The sequence below is a fragment of the Emydura macquarii genome, unplaced genomic scaffold, assembly GCF_026122565.2.
Source record: "Emydura macquarii macquarii isolate MOO-44397 ecotype Brisbane River unplaced genomic scaffold, CSIRO-AGI_Emac_v2 contig_1253, whole genome shotgun sequence".
Lineage (NCBI taxonomy): Eukaryota > Metazoa > Chordata > Testudines > Chelidae > Emydura > Emydura macquarii.
The window spans coordinates 71,072,722-71,092,585 of record NW_027131390.1 but is presented as its reverse complement, the minus strand read 5'-3'; the positions used below and the strand labels follow the sequence as shown (position 1 = coordinate 71,092,585).

Sequence of the window (19,864 nt, the reverse complement as noted above, 5' to 3'; positions counted from 1 at the left end):
ACTCCGGATGCTTAAGATGGCTTCAATATGTCACCCATGTCTCGCACTCATAAAGAAGTGTGGGGATGATTACTGCATTGTAGACCAGGATCTTTGTTTCCATCTGCAGATCTCTGTCAATAAAGACATGACAGAGCAACTTTCTGAAGAAAAGATGACCTAGTAGGTACATGAGAATTCTCTTTCCTGACTTATTCAGGGTTTACTTTATAGCTAGTTTATGAATCCCCATGATCTTGTTCACACAAACAATTCACAGTCCTTGCTTCCCCTCCTACTCCTTTCCCAAAATACTGTAACGAAAGTAAAATTTCATCTCACATGAAGGTAATGGTGCTACTTTGAGGATGTGGCACTGCCTCAGGTTTGAGTAAAAAGGACCCAGATAGAGAATGGCTTGCTCTGTCTCAGAAGAGTGGCATTAATTAGGCCGTGCTGAGGTTTGGGTTTTCACCTTCACAATAAAAGTGTCTCCAGTTTTGAGTCCTGAGGAGGGGAACTAGCAAAATGGCGGGTGGAAGCTGCTTTTCCTTTCAATAGGGTACTATTTAGTCAGATTACTGCCAGTTAGGGTGGCTAGGGGCACTGGGGAAACAAGGAAGTTAAAACCCTGGAGATAGGGGGCATAGAAATGAACAAAAATGTGCTAGTTACACGAAAAGAAGGTACAAGCTGCAGATTCCAAAATGGTTTCTGTACAATAGCAGCTGATGAGCCAGCTGCCAGAGGAGGTGGAGACTGATGGTATGGTAAAGGCACATAGAGAAAAGGTGGGAGCTTAGAAGTAAAGCAGTTACTTGGAACCTGACTGTCTTTGAAAACACAGCTCTGGCTGACACAGTTGAGGACTCAACAGTTAGGTCAGGATGTGATGTATCAGCATCACATATATATTGTTGGGGAGAGTAACAGTGTGTGTGTTTTTGCTTATATGGGGTCTGTGGTTTTTGTTTGTTAATATATGTTTTAGTATATAGATGTCTTTTTCAAAAGATGCCCACATCCTTGTTTTTGCTTTTTTACAATTTAAAAAAAAAATTACATAAAAACAGAAATAAGAGCTCAATGTGAAATACAGAAACAGGTTAAGTCACACAATGATTCTGGCTGTAGATAGAAAATGCCATCACTGTTGGAAGACTGGTTCCATACTTTCACAGATTCCATATGTTTAATGTAATTGTTGTTCCAGCATGAGAACCCACTTCTTTTTATTTCTCTTTTCCTTTCAGCTAAATGAAGTCTAGTTTTCCAAATTCATTTACATCTGAGACCTGTGCTTCTTTCAGACATAACTCCTGCTGATTGTAGCCTGGTGTTGGCTGCCAACTTGTTTTAATTTTCTTTGGTGAGAAGGACATAGTCAAAACCAGACTGCTTTCTGTATGAAAATTATAGCATTTCTGTAACTGTCTAAGGCTCTGCTCTGCATCTGTCTGACTATGCAAATCACACAGACACTTACACTGTACATACAGACACAAATGACAGTTTACTGTAGCAGGCTTCTCTCAGTCTCTGCTACTGTTGCTAGTGTAATCTGCAAGTAAAATCACTGCTTGGTTTACAGCATGGTGTATATACAGCACGTCATTTGCAGAAGTGATACAAAATAATTTAATCTTTTTTTTTTTTTTTTTTTTTTTTTTTTAAAACATGAGTTCTTGGAGACGTCATTGTTCAGTGGCAATTGCACATTACACTTTGGGAGTGAAATCCACACCAGTGACCACCACAAATAGTTGTACATAAGATTCTTCTAAAGAAAAAGAGATTGAATGACTTCTTTTGTATTCCTTTAATTAATCCTGTATTTGTTATATTTTCTCATTAAATGTACCTTCAGGATTACTAGGATAGTCTGAAAACTAATCAAAATATTAGGGTTAGAAGGAGTCAAACTGGCTAACCCTGAGATATTCACAATACTTTGATAAATCTGCCTACATATGTATTATAATTGAGTATAGGGAAATAGAAATAGTTTTTAAGCTTCAGCTATGATACAAGGTTAGTTACTACCAATTGATTCCTATTTCCTCCCCCCAGAGATTCCAAAACTGCTTTTGAAATTTGTAAAATGGTTGGTCACTCTTGTCAGTTGCCAGAATGAATGCAAAGGAGACAGTTTAGGCTGTCCATACACCTGCGGAAAGAAAGAATGTGCACTACCTGTTCTAAATGGAGTTTATTTCTGTTACTACTAGTGAACTTGCAATAGGCAGGGGCAGAATCTTTAGCTTTCAAATTCACAAATTCCACTTCATCATTTTATTTATTTTGGAGTATTTTCCTGAGTTTGCCAGATTCATGGAACATGAATATATAAATCATTTAGTGAAGGAGGTGGTGGATGGGATTTTGTTAATCCCTTGATCCTTTTCAAAAGTCTACAGTACCTTTTCTAATTTTGTCCACTCCCAAATAGGAATGCTTCCTTTGCTTCCCTCGAGGCTTTTCCATGGCTTATAATAGAGCTCACTGCAAGGAACTTTCCTGATATTCAGCCCTTTCTAATTTCCTCCTATTGCTCTTACTAGGACTTCCTTCACGATTCTAAATAATTACTTTCCTTACTTGGTGTTTACACTTTTCAAGAGTGTTATTAAATATATGAAATCAGTTTGCAGAGGGACTGTTACCTTCCTGCTCTGTGATATAATGCCTGTGACTATGCAGTTCAAAGTTGCCTTGGCCTTTATAGCTGCCATCTCATATTGCATAGTCACTCGTAACTTGCTGTCTCTGTCACAGCACATCTCTTCTGGCATAATTGTTTTCCAGTTTCTCTCCCTCATTTAAAACTGTTTTGTCTTCCTTTGGAAGGTATGGTTTGGAATTTGCCATTCTTCTCAATTGAATATCCTCTGAATTTCATTAATATGTTAGCTCCTTCCTTCAGATCATCATAAATAAACATATTAAATAAGATCAAACATCAGTCTCTGCTGTACCCTCCCCCTAATTAGATACATTGTCACTTTACATTACTCTTTATTGTCCTTAAGCCAGTGTTACTACAACCAGCTTGAATTAATTTTAAAAAAATTGATAAGATCCACTATTGTTTACTAAAATTCAAATACATTAACTACTGCATTCTAATAACCCACTAGCATTACTATAATTTATTTTGTACTTACTACATTTACAAGTTACACTCAAGATTATAATAAATGAAAAGCGGATATTTTCTCACTCTTTTTAGTTTTTTTACTTTGTACATTTGACAGCATTTTGTGTATAATTGGTTTAATTGTTCCTCTGTATAATTTTCTCACTTGCTAAAAAGACCCTTATGAACATCAGCAGGAGAGCAGAAAAACGCTTTACATCATTTATAAGGAATTACTAAAAATATAATGACATACTGTTTAAAAGTACTTCATTAGAAACTGAAATAATTGAAATTAGTCAATTTTGAGGGAAAATCAAGTTTACAGGGATCCTTTATGGAGGGATTTGAATTAAGAGAGTGGCTCTCTTTTTGTGTAGTTATGTCAAAAAAGAAATGTAGTTGTCTAGCAAGATCCATTGTCTATAAACCATGCTACTTTTTAGTACACAGTCCATTATCCTCTCAATGCTGAATTAATTTTTCTATTTGTGAATAACATTCCTGATGAGAACACACAGGCTAACTTATTAATGTGCTTGCATGAAAATTGGTCAATGTTTTAAACCTTTTATAAGTATGGTTGTAAAAACTAATCCTAAGCTAAACTATTGGGCATCCTGGCACCATTGAAGTGAATGGGAGCTTTGCCATTGACTTCACTGAGGAGAGAATTTCACCTAATTAAAAATGGATTTAGTCATTTTAAGGTACTACATGGAAATATAAGAAAAGGTCTCAATTAGGGCCTGGTTTAATAAGCATTATTTATTTACTATATTTACTGATACCATGCATCCTGTGTGCTTAATTACTTGGCAGAAATAATAAGGAAATAGGATATAAAAGCTGTTTGCAAATAATAATAAGGATCTGATATAGGTCATAAAGTCCCCAAACTCAGAAAAATAAAATAAAAACTCTTTCCTTTCTTAATGTATATACCCTTCTATATAATGTATAGTGAAGTGAATTAAAGATGTTAGACCTGATCCTCAGCTGTCCTAAATTGGTTTTTAGCTCGACTAAGGTCCGTAGAACTATGCTTGTTTTCAGCAGCTTTGGATCTGGGCTGGAGTGTCTATTTTAATTTGGGATTTTCTAGCTTTTGTTGCTGTGAATCTGACTCTTAACGCCATTGTAAAAGTGCATTGTATCTCACAGTAAAGCAAGTGCTGTTTCTTGACATTAGTATGTTTCCAGTGGTTGCTGTACAGCTTTCTTTCTTTTATTTGCTCCCCTCATTTCATTTGACTTGTGGATATTTTATAAGCTGAGAGTGATGTGTGTTTTTTGCTAGGAAGCGATAACATGTTTGTGGGTGGTACAACAGTTTTATTCCATTTGGTATATTCCAACATTTCTGGTAGCTTTACCACACTGAAAAGTTAGCTGAAACAAATTGCTGTATATGCTGCAGGTATCTTGAATTTGCGTCTCTTGTTGTGTGCATCTAAAAATGATCTTGGTTAATTAGAAACTAAAAATGTATCAAGGGTGTGATAAGGTATTTAAAAAACAAAACTTAAATAAATCTGTTTTTGTGGACTGAGAATACTTGCTATCTGCAAAAAGATCTTGGTTAGGTGTTTGAAAGAAATTTATGCAGGTAATCTTAATTCTCATTTGCATAAGAAATTTTGAAATATCTGCACTTGTTGACAAATTAGATAAGAAATAATGGCTAGTATTCAAAACAATTGATAAGATTCAACTTGGATTATATGCATTCTCCAAAAGATATTTTATTGTATAGAAACCCATTATAAATAAAACTTAATGGAAGCACTGAGATGTACACATAACCAATATCAGTAACTCTGTGTTTATCCTTGTTGTTACAGTTATCCTTGTCCTCTCCCTCTTTTCCTATTATTATGCTCATTCCTACTGTTTTCTTTAAATTTAAGCCCAGATCCTGCAGCACACTAGTGGATTACCTGGTACGAGGGGCCTTAGGATCTGAAACTGCAAACACTTCAGTTGAACTACTCACGTGAGTAAAGTTAAGCAAATATGTAAATGTTTGCAGGATTGGGGCCTGAGATTATAAAATCATTGGGGCATGGTCCGGGGCAGGGTCTCTTACTTGTTGGGTAGTCCACTTTTAGGTGTTGTATACAAAAATAATCATAAACTGGATAACGTGTTAGAGGTCAATTCTACAGTCCTTGCTTAAGCAAAACATCCTTTGATTTTACTGGCAGTTTTGAAGAGTAGAGCATATTCCTTAAATTTTTGTAAATTGACTGAATGGAGAATTACTAAAACACCCCTCCCCCCCAAACAACCACAAATTCAGGAGTAGAGCCGGCTAAGCTATATAATAATACTTACTACATCTATGGTACTTTTGTACACACTTTCCTACTAAGTGGGATTGTTTAGATAGTAGTATAAAGAATTTCTTTACATTTTATAGATTATGAGGTGATTTGATAACTGAACTAATTATCTGAATAAATTAGAAACTCCATTTGGTAATTTATCAGATCACTGAAATATTCAAAAGTTGCATCCTGGCATATCAGAAGTTCATTAGCAAATAAGGCTACATTGCATGTTTCCAAAATTATTCAATTAATCCTCCATAAGAATTTTGCATTACCAAGATACAGAGTTAAGTATTTGATCAGTTTAAATTAAAATTATCATTTACTACTTAAAGCTCCTTTGTGTCTGGGCTGTAAAAGTACATTGCACCTCCCTCTCTTTCTCTTGTATACACTTCAATGAGGCACCCAGCTTCAAAAATTGTTGTGAAAACCCTAAGGAGGATTTATCATTAGTGTCATGTACATGTCTTTAGGTGACCTCATCCCCTACAGTCAATAAATATGTAAGTTCCACAGAAGAGAGTGCTGTTTCCTTTTGATTTTTGCATAATTTTGTTTTTCACTTAATGCAATAGCTATTCTTCTGCAACCATAGTTACAGCCTTGGCTTTCAGATCCTGTTTATTACTGAATTCTATACAATAAAACATGATTGTGTGCACGAGATTTGTGTTTCTCAGTTTCTCTCTCTGACCATCTTCAACACCTGTGTAGGGTGCTGAATTCATTTTAAGCGCCTCCTTTCGGACAGGACTTATAGATCTCAAAAGAACATAGCATTACATATAGAAATCAGCAAACAGATGGGCGAGAAAAGTCTTCAGTTTGCATCCTTGGAGCTGGTAAAATAATGGTGAAAATTTTTCATTAAAGTATTTTTATTAAAATTTTAAAAAATTTGAAAATTTTGTACCAGTCCTACAAAACAACAGTTGCTACTTACTCTTATAGCAGTGCTATGTGGTATGGTATGGAATGCATTTTTAATAATGACCTTGAACCTTTTTAGTCTTTTATAAAGTTTGGAGAGAATTTTTCCAGTGTTTATTATAGAATAATTACTTTATGCAGTAATTGTATTGGGGATTTTTACATGCAATTTTTATTAATAGTAATGGGAATTACACAGGTAAATCTTTGATTAACCATGGGAGAACAAGACCCCTCTCACATCATGCTATCTTTGAACTTACAAGAGTGAATTCCCATTTGACATACATAGTGAAAGTAAACTCATATTATATATTACATGGATAAGTGTGTATATTTATACGATAGTTTTAAAGTGGTATATTTAGTTTTCATTGCTTTATAAATGATGCATAACTGTATTTTAATGGTTTAATTGTGAAAAATCAAACCTTCTAGAAGGAGCCCTGATAAATGTAGTTATCACCTTGCCATCCTTTAGTAATGATCAAAATGTATGAATACACTAGCTATCTAAACATTACAGTTTGAATTTAAAGATATTGTGCATAGTCATGGACTGTTATGTGATGCCTTCTGTATAACTAGAGTTTTACATAGAATTTCTTTTGTTTGAGCGCACATGTGGTAACAGTAGTTTGGGCTACTTCAGAAAGATATTTTCTTGATGTGATATGAAACAAAGAATGTACTTCTTGAAAGTACAGCTTGAAATCTGTTTAGCATTGTGATATAACAAAAGTTTTATTTGCATCTTGTAGTAATGTGCAGCTCATGACTCTGAGTGTTCAGTGTATATCATGCATGGATAAAGAAACAATTAAACATATATTCATATGGCCCTAAGGCAGAAGCAACTTGGATGTTAACAAATTATGTAGGTTATATGTTCACTGAAAATTGTGGCAGCTCTTCTAAATCTTCTGGTGCAATGCACTGATTTGTAAACATAGATGACTCTGTATAAATGTGTGTGTGTGTATTTATTCACAAACACTTCTAAATTTGTCACCAGCACATACCCTTTTACTTAGTTCTGTCATTGTCACATACAGTTCCTTTCATTTCTGATTTCTTTCAATTTTACATATTTTATCTTCTGTCTCTGATGATAGCAGCCTTTGATTAAAGATGATTGTCTTTTTGTTATCCTGCACATTTGCGTAATCTGTCAGCTGTTAAACATACCTCCTGTATTTAAACAAGACGTACTTGTACAAGCATTTGGCCTAAGTTCAGTGCTAAAATGCACAGTTAGCATTTAACTTAGCTGTGTAAAAGAGATAATTTTTATTGGTTTTGAGGCTGGAGTATCTTCAAGACCCAGTTGCAATCCTGATTCCCAGAGTTACACTGATCCTTTCCTGGTTTGGGAAGGACTGGATGCTGCTGTGTCCTGAACCTGTTCATCGTTACTCCTTGGGGTGACCGATGGTGAGAGGGTGTTGCTGTGTGGCTTTCCTAGCCACTGGCAGGCCAAGAAGCAAGGCACCTTATTTCTGATCTCCCCTAAGACAACGTGTTAGATTGTTGGGAAGGCACACTTAGAAAATTGCAGTTTTTCATATAGTTAATTAATTTTAAACAACTACAGGTGTTCCAGTAGATCCAGCAACAAAGAACGGGCCTGTTGGTGTTTGCCTTAACTTATGGCATGGTGGTGGTAAAGTATAGCATGACCCTTGTCTTGTAGAGGCTTGGCACAGCTGCTCTAAATAGAAATAGCAATGTCAGATATATACAACATAAGAAATTGGTGCTGTTTGCGCTAGTGATACAGAACATTGTCTTAAGAGCTATAGAAAAGAAAAAGATGCAAAATTGTTTACAGGGACACTATCAACCTGAAATGCTCAATTTAAAAATTGAGTTAAAATGTACAAGATGTGCCTCTGCCAGTTTGGGGAACTTTACCATCATATTGTCCACTTCATTTTTTTTTTTTGGATCTTCCCTGTTGCCTTGTGAAAGACAACAGGGGAAACTGACTAGCTAGCTGTACAGGAACATAGTGAAACTGTCTAAATAAAATGCTGTGAAATTCACAAGGTAAATACACCGGAAAATAATTAATTTGCTAATTCTCATTGTATCTAACAGTAATGTTAGGTGGTGTTTATAAAGACAATAGGTGGAAAATTTTTCTAATAGTTTTTTTTTTTTTGGTTGATGGAGTTTTTTAAAGATGGGCTATACAGTTTAAAATTCTGTTAGCAGCATAAAAATTTGAACTTAAATAAAACTTGATATATCATGGCCAGTGTTTCTACTAATTAAGGCCTGCACTTTCAGAAATGCCTGTCTCTTAGAAACACAAGTCCCATTGAAAATAAATAATTTAGGTACTTTTGAAAATCCCACCCTAAATTGCCAACTGCCTTCTGCTCAATATGCTGTGCTATGCTAGGTATACTAGATTTAGGCCCTGATCCTGTATGCAAATGTCTGGGGTCTGTGCTAGTGAATCCAGGACCAAAATATCAGCAAAGAAACTAAAGACAAACCTTGTCAAGTAGTTGTTGTTTGTTTATTAAGCACCAACAATGAGTTTGATGCTTTGAAGACATAAATAAAGAGGTGTCTGCTGCCTAAAGAGTTTACAATTTAAGGCCTCGCTCTTGCAATTGTCTTTGTGTGGGAGAGCGCTTGCACCCTAGCAGGAAACCATTGACTTTTTTTGGGCTTTGCGGAGGAATGTGGCTGTGCACAGTCACTTGCCAGGACAGGGCCTAATGAGACCAGCAACACAAAAATGCAGGAGGAGATGCAGAGGATGATGCTAGCTTAGAATTTAAGAAAAAATGAAATGGAGTGTTCTGAGTTTCACTGCCCTTGGTTAGCATTTGTGGGCCTCCTGGAAAAAGTGAGTCTTCGGAAGGGATTTGAATAACAAATTCAAGAAAATCCTGATCTTTGTAGAGAACTCAGTGATTTAAATTATTTGTTACAAATTATTCAGCCATCCTACATCCTAACTGTAAGATTAGTTGTTATAACTGTTTCTCTTTTTCTTGTTCTTATCTTCACATTTAGCCATATGGAAGTTCATTATTACCACTCTTACAATATCATTTGACCTTCAAAATAGCTGGCTTGTAAATTACACTGAGGTTATAATGATTAGGCACTCAGGCCCCGATCCACAAAGGGACTTCGGTATTGCAAACCTGAGTGTTGCAATGCCTAACTTCTAATCGCTGTGATTCACAAAGCCTGAGATAGGTGCCTTAGTGTGCCAGGTTTGTGGATCAGAGCCTAGGTTGTGAGCTGCCTAAGCCAGCCAATAAGATGCTGACAAGAGGGGTGTGTGATAAATCCTGCACCTCTTATGAAGTTAGGCACCTATCTCTGCTAGTGATTCACAACTAGGAACCCCTCTCCAGGTGATGTAGGTGCCTGAATGGTGTCTTGTGAGAGTGAGTTAGGTGTCTGCTTCAATCCATGCAAAATGGCCAGAGGAGAAGGTGGTGTCCACATAACTTTTAGCTCAGTGGTTGGAGCACTCACCTGGGATGTGGGAGCCCTAGGTTCAGTTCTTCCCCACTGCCTGGTGGGGAGAAAGAGATTCAAACAGGAGTCTCCCATACTACTCAGGAAAGTGCGCAATCCAGTGAGCTATGGGATAGTCTAATGTAGCTCCCTCAGTCTCTCCTGTTGAAGGTGTTCCACGTTGGCTAAATAATAAAATAGTCATAAGAACAGGTGGCCTGGACCCGGGTCTCCCACCCACTGGTGAGTGCCCTAAGTGCCAGACTGCAGAGTCATTCTCACTCTCATTCTTTCTCTGGCCTAATGTCTCTTTCAGTAGTTATAGACAGTGGAATGGCTTCAACAGGTGAGACTGAGGGAGCCCCACATCAGAGTATCCATAGCCTATTGGTTAGAGCACTCCCCTGAGAGGCAAGAAAGTCCTGTTCAAATCAATTTCCCCCTCAGGCAGAGGTGAGAATTGAACCTGGGTCTTCCACAGCCCAGGTGAGTGCTCTACTGGGCCAAAGGTTATAAGGTGGGCCCCCATACCATCTCTTCTTCCTCCTCTGGCCAGATTTTGAATGGGACGTGATCCAGTAGGTGGCATCTTGAGCACATCTGGGGGATTGGGCCTTGTAGGCGAGATAGGGAGACAAACATGTATCTTCCCGCACTTCATGGATTGCTCTGGGACTTAGGTACTAGAGTGGGGCAGCAGCACATATGCTGTGAGACAGAAACACAGGCAGGCAGCTAGGAACATTTACTGAAAAAATGTGGGCACCAACGGAGATTAGGTGGCTACAGGGTTAGGCAGCAGCCATGCAGGAGTGTTGTGGGTTGCAGTAGCGCCTACTCTTGGGACCTAGACATTAAAGTACCTTTGTGGATCTGGGCCTCAGACGTAACCGTGATGGGCACAGTATAAAAGCCTAGATGGATCATGTAACAGGCCAAAGAATACAAATAGCTGTGACTTTGGAGTTTGTTCCAAACCAACAGACCATTATTCCTGTTATGGTAAGGTTGGCAAGCCAAACACAGAAGAGGGAAATAGCTTCAAAACAAGAAAGCAAACTCCCTTATTTGGGCTCTTCCCTACCCATGTTCTTCCGCTGATACAGCCCCTACCCAAAAGGATTCGCTCAATATTGCTAATCCCAAGTGTTAAAAAATCACAAGTCTGTCCTCAATAAATTATGAGATTTTCTTAAAAATAATGAATTTTTATAAAAATAAAAGGGCAAACAATAAAATTGGGGTTTTCTTGTTTTTAAACCTTTGAAATATAGTCAGGTCATATTTTCAGGCTTTTCTCTGCAACCAGGAGGGCTAGAGCTTTTTTTTTTTTTTTTTTTTTAAGAGAGAGAGCTGAGATTCTGACATTCACATGACTCCATCTGAGCAATGGAAACTCTTTAAATACTCTCCCCTTCTGACATGCCTTGTCAGGTGCTGAGCTACAGTTCCCAGCTATTTGCTCAGGCTAAGGGGTATTCCAGCCCTTGCTGCACTTTGGGATTGTGTTCTTGAGCCCAGAACAGAGACAGTGATTTCTTCCCCAAATTCCAGCCATCTTGGGGCCACTTCCTCACACTGAGCAGCCATAGTCACTGTCCCACAGGTATGTTCCTTAGAGAAAATCCTTTAACCAGATAATGCTGGCCCCAGAGGCTTTCTGTGCTTGTTTAAAGGTCTAGTGCAGCCTGTTATAGATATCTGAAATTTCAAGCACCTTTCATTATCACTTTAAAATGTGTGTGCTCATATTGTGAGCTCTGAAAAGGGTTCAGGCTAACAGCTATGATGTATTTCTATTTTTAAAAATTCTATAAAAATTACGTGCATCACATCAGGTTCCCACAAATTGCAACATAGAAAATTAATATTTGTTCAGCTGATGCCATTGCATATTTTCATTTAAAAAAACATCTTGGAAGTGTGAGTGGTCCTTAGGTTTAACAGCTAGAAATATCCATTTTCAGTGCAGTCAGTCTGCATTTTGTCTTTGCATTTTGTAGACTCCTTGCTTAAATATTTATCAGCTTGTTCTGTTTGCAAATCTTTGTTTGGATTTAAAAGCTGATGGATCTTGAAAACTTTCTCTTGCACATTGTTTGAAGGGGGAAAAGTTATTTTATTTGAGGAAAATATGACATCTGAAAAGTACAGTCTTATCACCTGCTAGTTTTTCTAATGCAGTGATTCTATAATGCAGTGTCTGGTGCTACGTTTATAGTCACAGTAGTGTAGCCTGTGTGTGTTCTCATAAATATCAGTTCTATTGTGGCATAGTTCTTCAATTTATGTTTTCTGGATTAAAATATTACTATTTATATATAGCCAACAAGGGGGTTTCTTTCTTAATATGTTGGCAGCAAACTAAATGCATTTTCATTTTTTTCAGTGCTGTTTAAATCATTTCCCAAATTTCCCACATACTACTTTCTGAAATATCCTTTGAGTTAGTTTTATGTTAGGAGTGGCTTTAAATTTTTCCATATTCTTTTAAGCAGTGTGCACTTTAGATTCTCATTTCACATGCCTAACAAGAGTGACAGAGGACCAAATAATCAGTGGCAAAATGCAGATTCAAATGTCAGACATACAGGAAAAGTCAAGTGGCTTTTCTCTCATTAGTTCTGTTTGTGCTAGAAGGGGAAGTGTAAGCATCTGAGCAGGATGCAGAAGGCGATAGCATTTGCTTCACTAGATGAAAATTGAAGAGCTAGAACACCTTAGGGCAAAGGTATTCTATCCTGTGAAGAGATACATTTTGCAAACAGTGGTGTTTAAACTGGGATAAACTTTATCAGACAGCACAGGATGTTCATCTTTGCACGCTGTTGCAAAGAGTTGCCTGAAGAGCTTAAATGCTGGGAGGAAAAAGGGACTACACGGTATGTGACTGTATGTGGTTGTATCACACATTTACCACTTGTAGCTCTGCATTAAGATAATGACTGTTATCAAATCTCATTCTTCATGTCTTCAGTCGGTCATCTCATGGGTTAGGAAGTAATTTTTTTCCTCTAATGCACAATTTATTGTCTAGAGGTATTTTTTAAAATGTAATATATAGGTTTTTTCCCCCCTTCTTCCTTTCTTTGACGCATCCGAGATTAGCATCTGTTGACGATGGGAAAGCAGACAGGGTGGACCAGAGCTCTGAGGTGATACAGGGAATCATTTCTGGATTCCTGGTTGGTGTGCCTTGTTCACTGCCAAATATGGGGTCAGGAAGGAATTTTCCCCCAGGTCAGATTAGCAGGGACTGTGGGAGTTCTTTCACCTTTCTCTGTAGCACAGGATGTGAGGCTTGCTTGCTAGGTTCATTTGGGGATGTCTCCTCTAATCAGTTCTTTACCACTGCAGGGCCCTAAGGCTTTGATAGCACTTTGATTTCTCTGTTTTCTGCCTGTGATACACAGTTTAGTTGAATGAGGGTTGGAATCTTTTAGTTTAAATAAAGTCTTTGGGCTTAATATAGGGGTATTTGGGTGAAATCTGGGTGTCTGAGGTCTATAGGCAGTCAGACTAGATGATCCCTTCTGGCCTTAAATTCTGTGAAACATGGTAAACCCTAAATAATGCCATGGATACACACACTGCAAAAAGACTACATAAGGAAGAGGGAATGTGATCACTTGGACAATGGGAAGAGCCAGGGGAAAACTGAACTACAGCGTATGTGCATTGACCAGCCTGTGCACCCCTACAGAATAAAGGGCCAGCTACTTAAAGCACACAGTGAGCATCTTCAGCTCTTGTGTTTGCTAAATTGCAGACTGCAAGGGACTCAGAATAGTTTGACATGTACATATGCACACCCTTGGCAATTTCAGCTGCAGCATACATGCATGCTAGAGCACAGAACTCTGCAGCATCTGAAATAGAATAGCCACAGTTATGGGCACTAAACAATGGGATTTGGTAGCCATTATCACTGTAATTTTTTACAAAATGGTTTAACTAGGGACTTGAAGACACCTTATTTAGATGTGCAACTTATTATAGTATTTTTCATAGTAATTATTTTCTCTTCACCCATTTTGGCATATGAAGCCTCATGCTACAGTTTTATCCACAAAAAAACCTTACTATTAGGCAGCTAATTAAAATGGGCATGTAGGAAGGCGCTGTGGCCTTCCTCTGAGCCTGGGCTGGAGGAAGGGCCACAACGCCTAGGCCGGACAAGAACAGGTCTGGCAGGCCAGTCTGCCCGGCAAGAGAGGAGCCCGACAGTGATAGGTCCAGCAGGCCAGTCTGCCTGGCAACGGAGGGGCGGAGCTTCTGCTGGGAAAGGAAGTATAAAAGGCAGGCCTCACAGCTCAGTAGGAGACAGGCTGCTGCCGGAGGCAGACGTGCTGTCCCACCGGCTGCAGCATAGACCTGACCCCAGCCAGGCAGCCGCCCCAAGCAACACCTCCCAGAGCAGAGGCGCCTGAAACGGCTCGACTTACCAGGCCTCAGGGACTGGACCGGGCCCCCTGAGGCCTGCAGGTGGGAGATACCCCCTGAGGCCAGCCCTGACCTGGAGGAATTGCCTGACGCAGAGCCCTGTGACTTGGAGGAGTTGCCCGACGCCGAGGAACCCCAGAAGCCCTGTGACCTGGAGGAGCTATCCTCCGCAGAGGAGCTCCCCGACTTGCCACCGGTCGACGAAGAGGGACTGGTGAGCCTGCTGTGTGCCGAGTACCCCGGTAACTCTGAGGACACAGAGGACACAGGTGCCTGGGGATCAGAGGGAGGAAGTGGCTTAGGGACAGCCATAGCCAGTGGCTGAGTTGGGGCAAGACCCCCGTCGGCGTGTTGCGGCGGGAGCCCTGCCGACTCAGTGGCAAACACCTTTGCCACTGCTAGGGCCCTGGGCTGGGATGCAGTGGAGACGGGTGGGCCTATGTCCCCCTCCCCCCTTCCCTAGCCATCCCGGGAGGAAGTGCTCTCCCCTGCCACTAAAGTCAGCAGATCCACTGCATACCTGCCTTGCCGTGCCTAAGGGCTGGAGGCTACAGACTGCTTACCTGTCTCACCCCACCTGGGGTTGGAGACTACAGACTGCTTGTCTACCTCGCCCTGCCTAAGGGCCGGAGGCTATAGACTATGTGTCTGTCCTCCCTGCCCGAGGGCCGGTGCTGGGACTGGTGTACAGGCATTGAATTATTCCCCTTGTAGGAAGGCACCTTCCTCTGAGCCTTCCTCTGAGCCCGGGCCCGAGGAAGGGCCGCAACGCCCAGGCCAGACAGGACCACCAGCCTACAGGGCGTAATAGTAAAATTGCTAAGAAGATGTTAAAGAAAAACATATTTTCCATGGAGCGGAAGAGGCTGAAGGAAAGCTAGAATTCAAGGGACCTTTTTCCAGTGCTACTGTATACAGGAATATAATAAAAGACCTTTTACAAAGGTAAACAATTCTAAAAGCTGAAGCATAGATATCAGAAAGCTTCTTGTACAAGAGTAAAATGGAATGAATGATAGACTTCAAGCTTAGGCAGTGGTCATTTGTCACAGTTGCTCCATTGTCTTGCTGAGCTTTCAGGCTCTGATTGGAGTCACGTAGAGTTTCAAAACCAATTTAGTGCATAACCATAAAACTTCTTCATAGCAAAAAGAAAAAGTAACATTCATATTGGAATTGGCATTTCTAAACATAATAGATGACAATTTCCTAACTCAAAACATGTTGCAGATGACATGGGGAAATTCTGTATTAGACATTTCCTTGCAGATAGAGGAACTGATCACAGAACTAAAAATTAATGGTAGCTTAGATACAAGTGATCTTGAGTTGATCATATTTATAATGTGCAAGCGGAATAAAGTCGAGACCAACAATATATATAGTTGGCACTTTAATATGGTCAGTTTCACAAAACTGAAAACAATTGAGCGAAATCAACTGGGAAGAAGCATTTAATCAGAAAAATGTGAGTGATAATTGGGAATCATTTCAGAACACCTTTCAAGTTGCCTCAAAAGCCAAAATCAAGGAAAAAAGATATGCTGATTTTTTTTAAAAAAAGATCTGATTTAGAGGGGAAGTGAAGGCAGCTGTAAAAAATGAAAATAAAAATATATAACAAATGGAAGAAGGAATTTGATAGCAATGATATTAATGAATATAAATCAGTAGTTAGGAATAGTAGACAATTAATAAGGGAAGCAAAGGAACACATGGAGAACTGTGTAGCTAGCAGAGTGAAGGACAACAGAGAGAGATTTTAGGATATATATTAGGAACAAAAAGAATCCTGACAATGGTATTGGTCCATTATTAGATGGAAATGGTAGAATTATCAATAATAATGTAAAAAGGCAGAAATATTTATGTTCTGTATTTAGGAAAAACAGTCTCATCATATGGATGATATCACTTTTTTCATTTCATTAATATCTCTGGAGGATGTTAAACAGAAGCTAAATTTAGACATTTTTAAATCAGCAGGTCCAAATAACTTGCATCTAGACTAGATGATCAGAATGGTCCCTTTTGGCCTTAGTATCTGTCAGTCTCTGAATCATCTTTTGTCTTAGGGGGATGTGTGAACTTCTGTACTGGTAAAAAAGGTGCAGGCTTCCTCTTTCTCAGAATGTTTGTCATTACAGTAGGGGTTTCTCAGATATTTCCTCCCACAAAATCCTTCAGACTTTTATTGAATACATAAAATCTGGAGTGTTGCACATTTTTGGGAAACAGTACACACAAACCATATGTTGTAGAACGTGTATTCTGATAAGTGAGATCATCCTATTCCTTTAATTTTTCTTCTAAATAATAATTATTTGGGAAGCAGTTTTAAAATATTGTTATGCTGGGAGTCACCAGATGGTGCTGTAACAAGGTCATACAAATTCTTAGCATGCAAGCAGTTTACAATATTTGAAGAAATGATGTACTTTTGTTTTATGATACAGGTTCTTTTGGGGAAGGTGTTACAACAAGCAAGGGAGTTTCCTCTCAGTCTTGATATCTCTTACTTACGGTAATAGCTCCAATAGAGCTGCTGCCTTGATATTGGCTATTGGTCTTTTGGCTGAGGTTTCTGAAAGAGGCATTTGCTTGCATGTTGTTTGACCATGTCTGTTCAAAGACTAGTGTATATACAGTAAATTAAACAAACTACACCAGGAAAATAAGCAGATCAGCATCACAGGTTTCTCCTCTAATGGGAAATCTGCGTACAAGGCCTTGAAATCTGCTATTACTTGGCAGAATGGTGACAGTGTTAACAAAGTATTTGACATCAAGGTGATATTAGTTTGTTCAAGTGGGAAGATTGGCAAGTCATAAAGTGTGTCTTCAAAATAATATTATAAATATATATATTTGTTTGTTCAATAAAAAAATGTGATGGAAAATGTAAATAGAAAGTTACTGACTAGTGCTTATTCTTCTTATGAAGGGATTTCAAAGTATTGTGTTCTGAAATTCTTCTTTCTTGATACACATTTATACTTTTTTGTAACCCTAATATAAAAGTGACGTTGTTACGAATGAATGATCATACATAATACAATATGCTGATTTTTATGTCAAAGTCTAAATGCTTGTTGTCAAGTTGTCTGGAATGACTTGTTACTGTAAGTGCCAGCATCAGGGCAGATTATCAAGAAACAGGGCATGAACCCTAGAATTGTTGTGTGTTCTATACTTAGATTTCACCAACCAAATATCAAGTGTGAACTCTTCAAGCACTATAAGAGCCTTAACATGGAGTCAGAGATAGTCCCTTAGGGCACTCTGGTCTAGCTTTCCACCCAGGCAAGCTTGCCTTTGTGAGTGATGGTGCCTTACACCAAAAATCACATAAATACTCAGGTAACTCCAAGTCACTTACCCCATTTCAGGTGCACCCTAGATCTCTCTCCAAAGACATTGCTTGTAGCCAATCCTATAAAAACTAACTAAAGATTTATTCACTGGGAAAAAGAAATGAGTTATTTACAAGATTAAAGCTGGGAAACATACAAATACACATGAGATACAGTTTTAGATTCCAAAGGTAATAGTAGCAGCTATAATATACAAGCATTATATGTCCTTTAGGGCTATCCCTAGCTAAGCAGCTGGGGACCCTTGTTTTATGCTTAGAAATCTTTGCCCCTCAAGCAATGTTCAAGCAGCACAGGGATAACCATTTCTCCTTAACAGGGATTTTTATTCCCTTCCCCAGTGTTCAAGCTATGACGGTGTTACCCTATTCCATAATTCTGACTTAGTACAGTTCCCATCCCCCTTCTTTATCAATTAATGCAATGCGGCTTCCTTCTCTGACAATCCCTCAATAAAATCTTAGGAAAAATTAACCATTCCCAGAAAGGATTTAAGAGTTGTGACTTCTGTTGGAGCTGGTAGTTTAAGAATTCATTCCAGTCTCTGTTTATCAGGGGAACACCCCTCTTGTCTCAAAGTTACTCCAAAATTACTTATCAGGAACATAACTGGACTTTTTTGGGACTTACTTTAACCTCTGCTTCCCGAATCTTTTGTAATAACCTATTAAATACTTTTAAATTATTTTTCCTGGTCTGAGTGCAAACCAGGATGTCATCCACGTAAGTACTCACACTATTTCTTTCAGACTTCCCATCCCACATCTTGATCACATGGGCCTGACAAATAACAGGGCCATTGTTCCAGCCCATGGGAACCCTGGCAAAACACAAACTGCTTCTTTTGAAAGGTAAAAGCAAATTTGTAATAGCTGTCCCAATGTAAAAGGATAGCAAAGAAAGCATTGGCCAAATTCAAAACTGAAAACCACTGGGCTCCTCCAACAATGGAGCCTATCACCTCCTAATACTTAGCCACCACAGAGGCCATCAGCGGGGTGACCCAATTAAGGGGGCAAAAATCCACTACCAGCCTCCAAGTCCTGCCATCACTTCTAATGACCGGCCAGAAGGCAGTTGTTCCACTAAACTCTCTTGGCTTAAAAGCCCATTACTTTTCTTAAAACTGCTTCCCAGGAAATAATTAAAATTACTAATGTAGTAACCTTCTTTATTGCTTGACATCCATATCTTCAAGGACAGTAAAGTACTGTCAGTAAAGTAAAGCCAGCTATGGCTTTAACCCTGAACTTTCAAAACAAAAACAACAAAAGGAAAAAAGAGGGAGGTGGGGGGAAATAAGCAGAAGGAGGGAGAGAGAAGAAGAGAGAAGAAGCAGAAAGATGAAGAGTGAGAGAAAAAGCGGAAGTGAGGTTGTGTGTGGAAAAATGACTTAGGAGGGAAGGGAAACTTAGGCCAAGAAAAAAAGTACAAACAGCAACAAAAATCCAGAAGCGGGCCTAAGCATCTGGGAACCCATACCCCTATCCTGGTTCTGAGAGCAGAGTGGTAGTTGCCGCCACATCTGTCTGAGTGAGACGGGATGACAGCTATCCTTGCCACCCATTCCAAGGCTATTCTCTGGTTTAGTGGGCCAAGCAATTCCCTGCAGTTCTAGCCTGATCAGCGGTGAAGGGCCTGACCTCTACCCATTCTTCCCCCCCGGGGAACCAATCTTCCTTACTGGGTGGGGCATCCTTCAAGCCAGGGACCAGACAGGGACTGCCTGGAAGTTCCTAAGGGAAAAGGAAGCTCATGAAGATCATCCCCTTCATACTCATAATGAGATGGATGTGAGTCGAGATCCTCCTCTGACCCACCCCCATGTCCCTAGACTACAACTTCCTCTGATCGCAGCCATTATTCCCTTTTGGTATCCCAACATGGCTCTGAGAACACAACTTTGTCTTTTACATTCTGTGTGACCTGCGTGGCTCTTATCCTGGGACTCCTTTGGCAACTCAGCTGAAACCATCACTACCATCTACATTTTCCCACTAACCCAGGTTTTCCATTGCTTACAGAGCTGCAGGAGCTCTTTGGGGCTGATAAAGGCTCCAGACTTCCAAAAACCATTACCATGCTCCTGTACAAAATCAATCAAGCTGTTTTCCAACACTTTTTAACTTTCCACATGTTCCCTTCTGATATATTTTCTTATTCAACGCGGCTTATTA

At 39.2% G+C, this 19,864-nt stretch overlaps 1 protein-coding gene across 5 annotated transcripts in view; it reads left to right on the top strand.

The window, feature by feature from the left end:
* OSBPL6 (oxysterol binding protein like 6) overlaps positions 1 to 19,864 on the top strand; it is a 191,131-nt gene that overhangs the window by 10,148 nt on the left and 161,119 nt on the right. For all 5 annotated transcript variants that reach the window (XM_067549166.1, XM_067549167.1, XM_067549164.1 and 2 more), the window contains exon 2: positions 5,026 to 5,111. The gene's annotated coding sequence lies outside the window, so the exon portion shown is untranslated. The remainder of the gene's footprint in view (positions 1 to 5,025; positions 5,112 to 19,864) is intronic.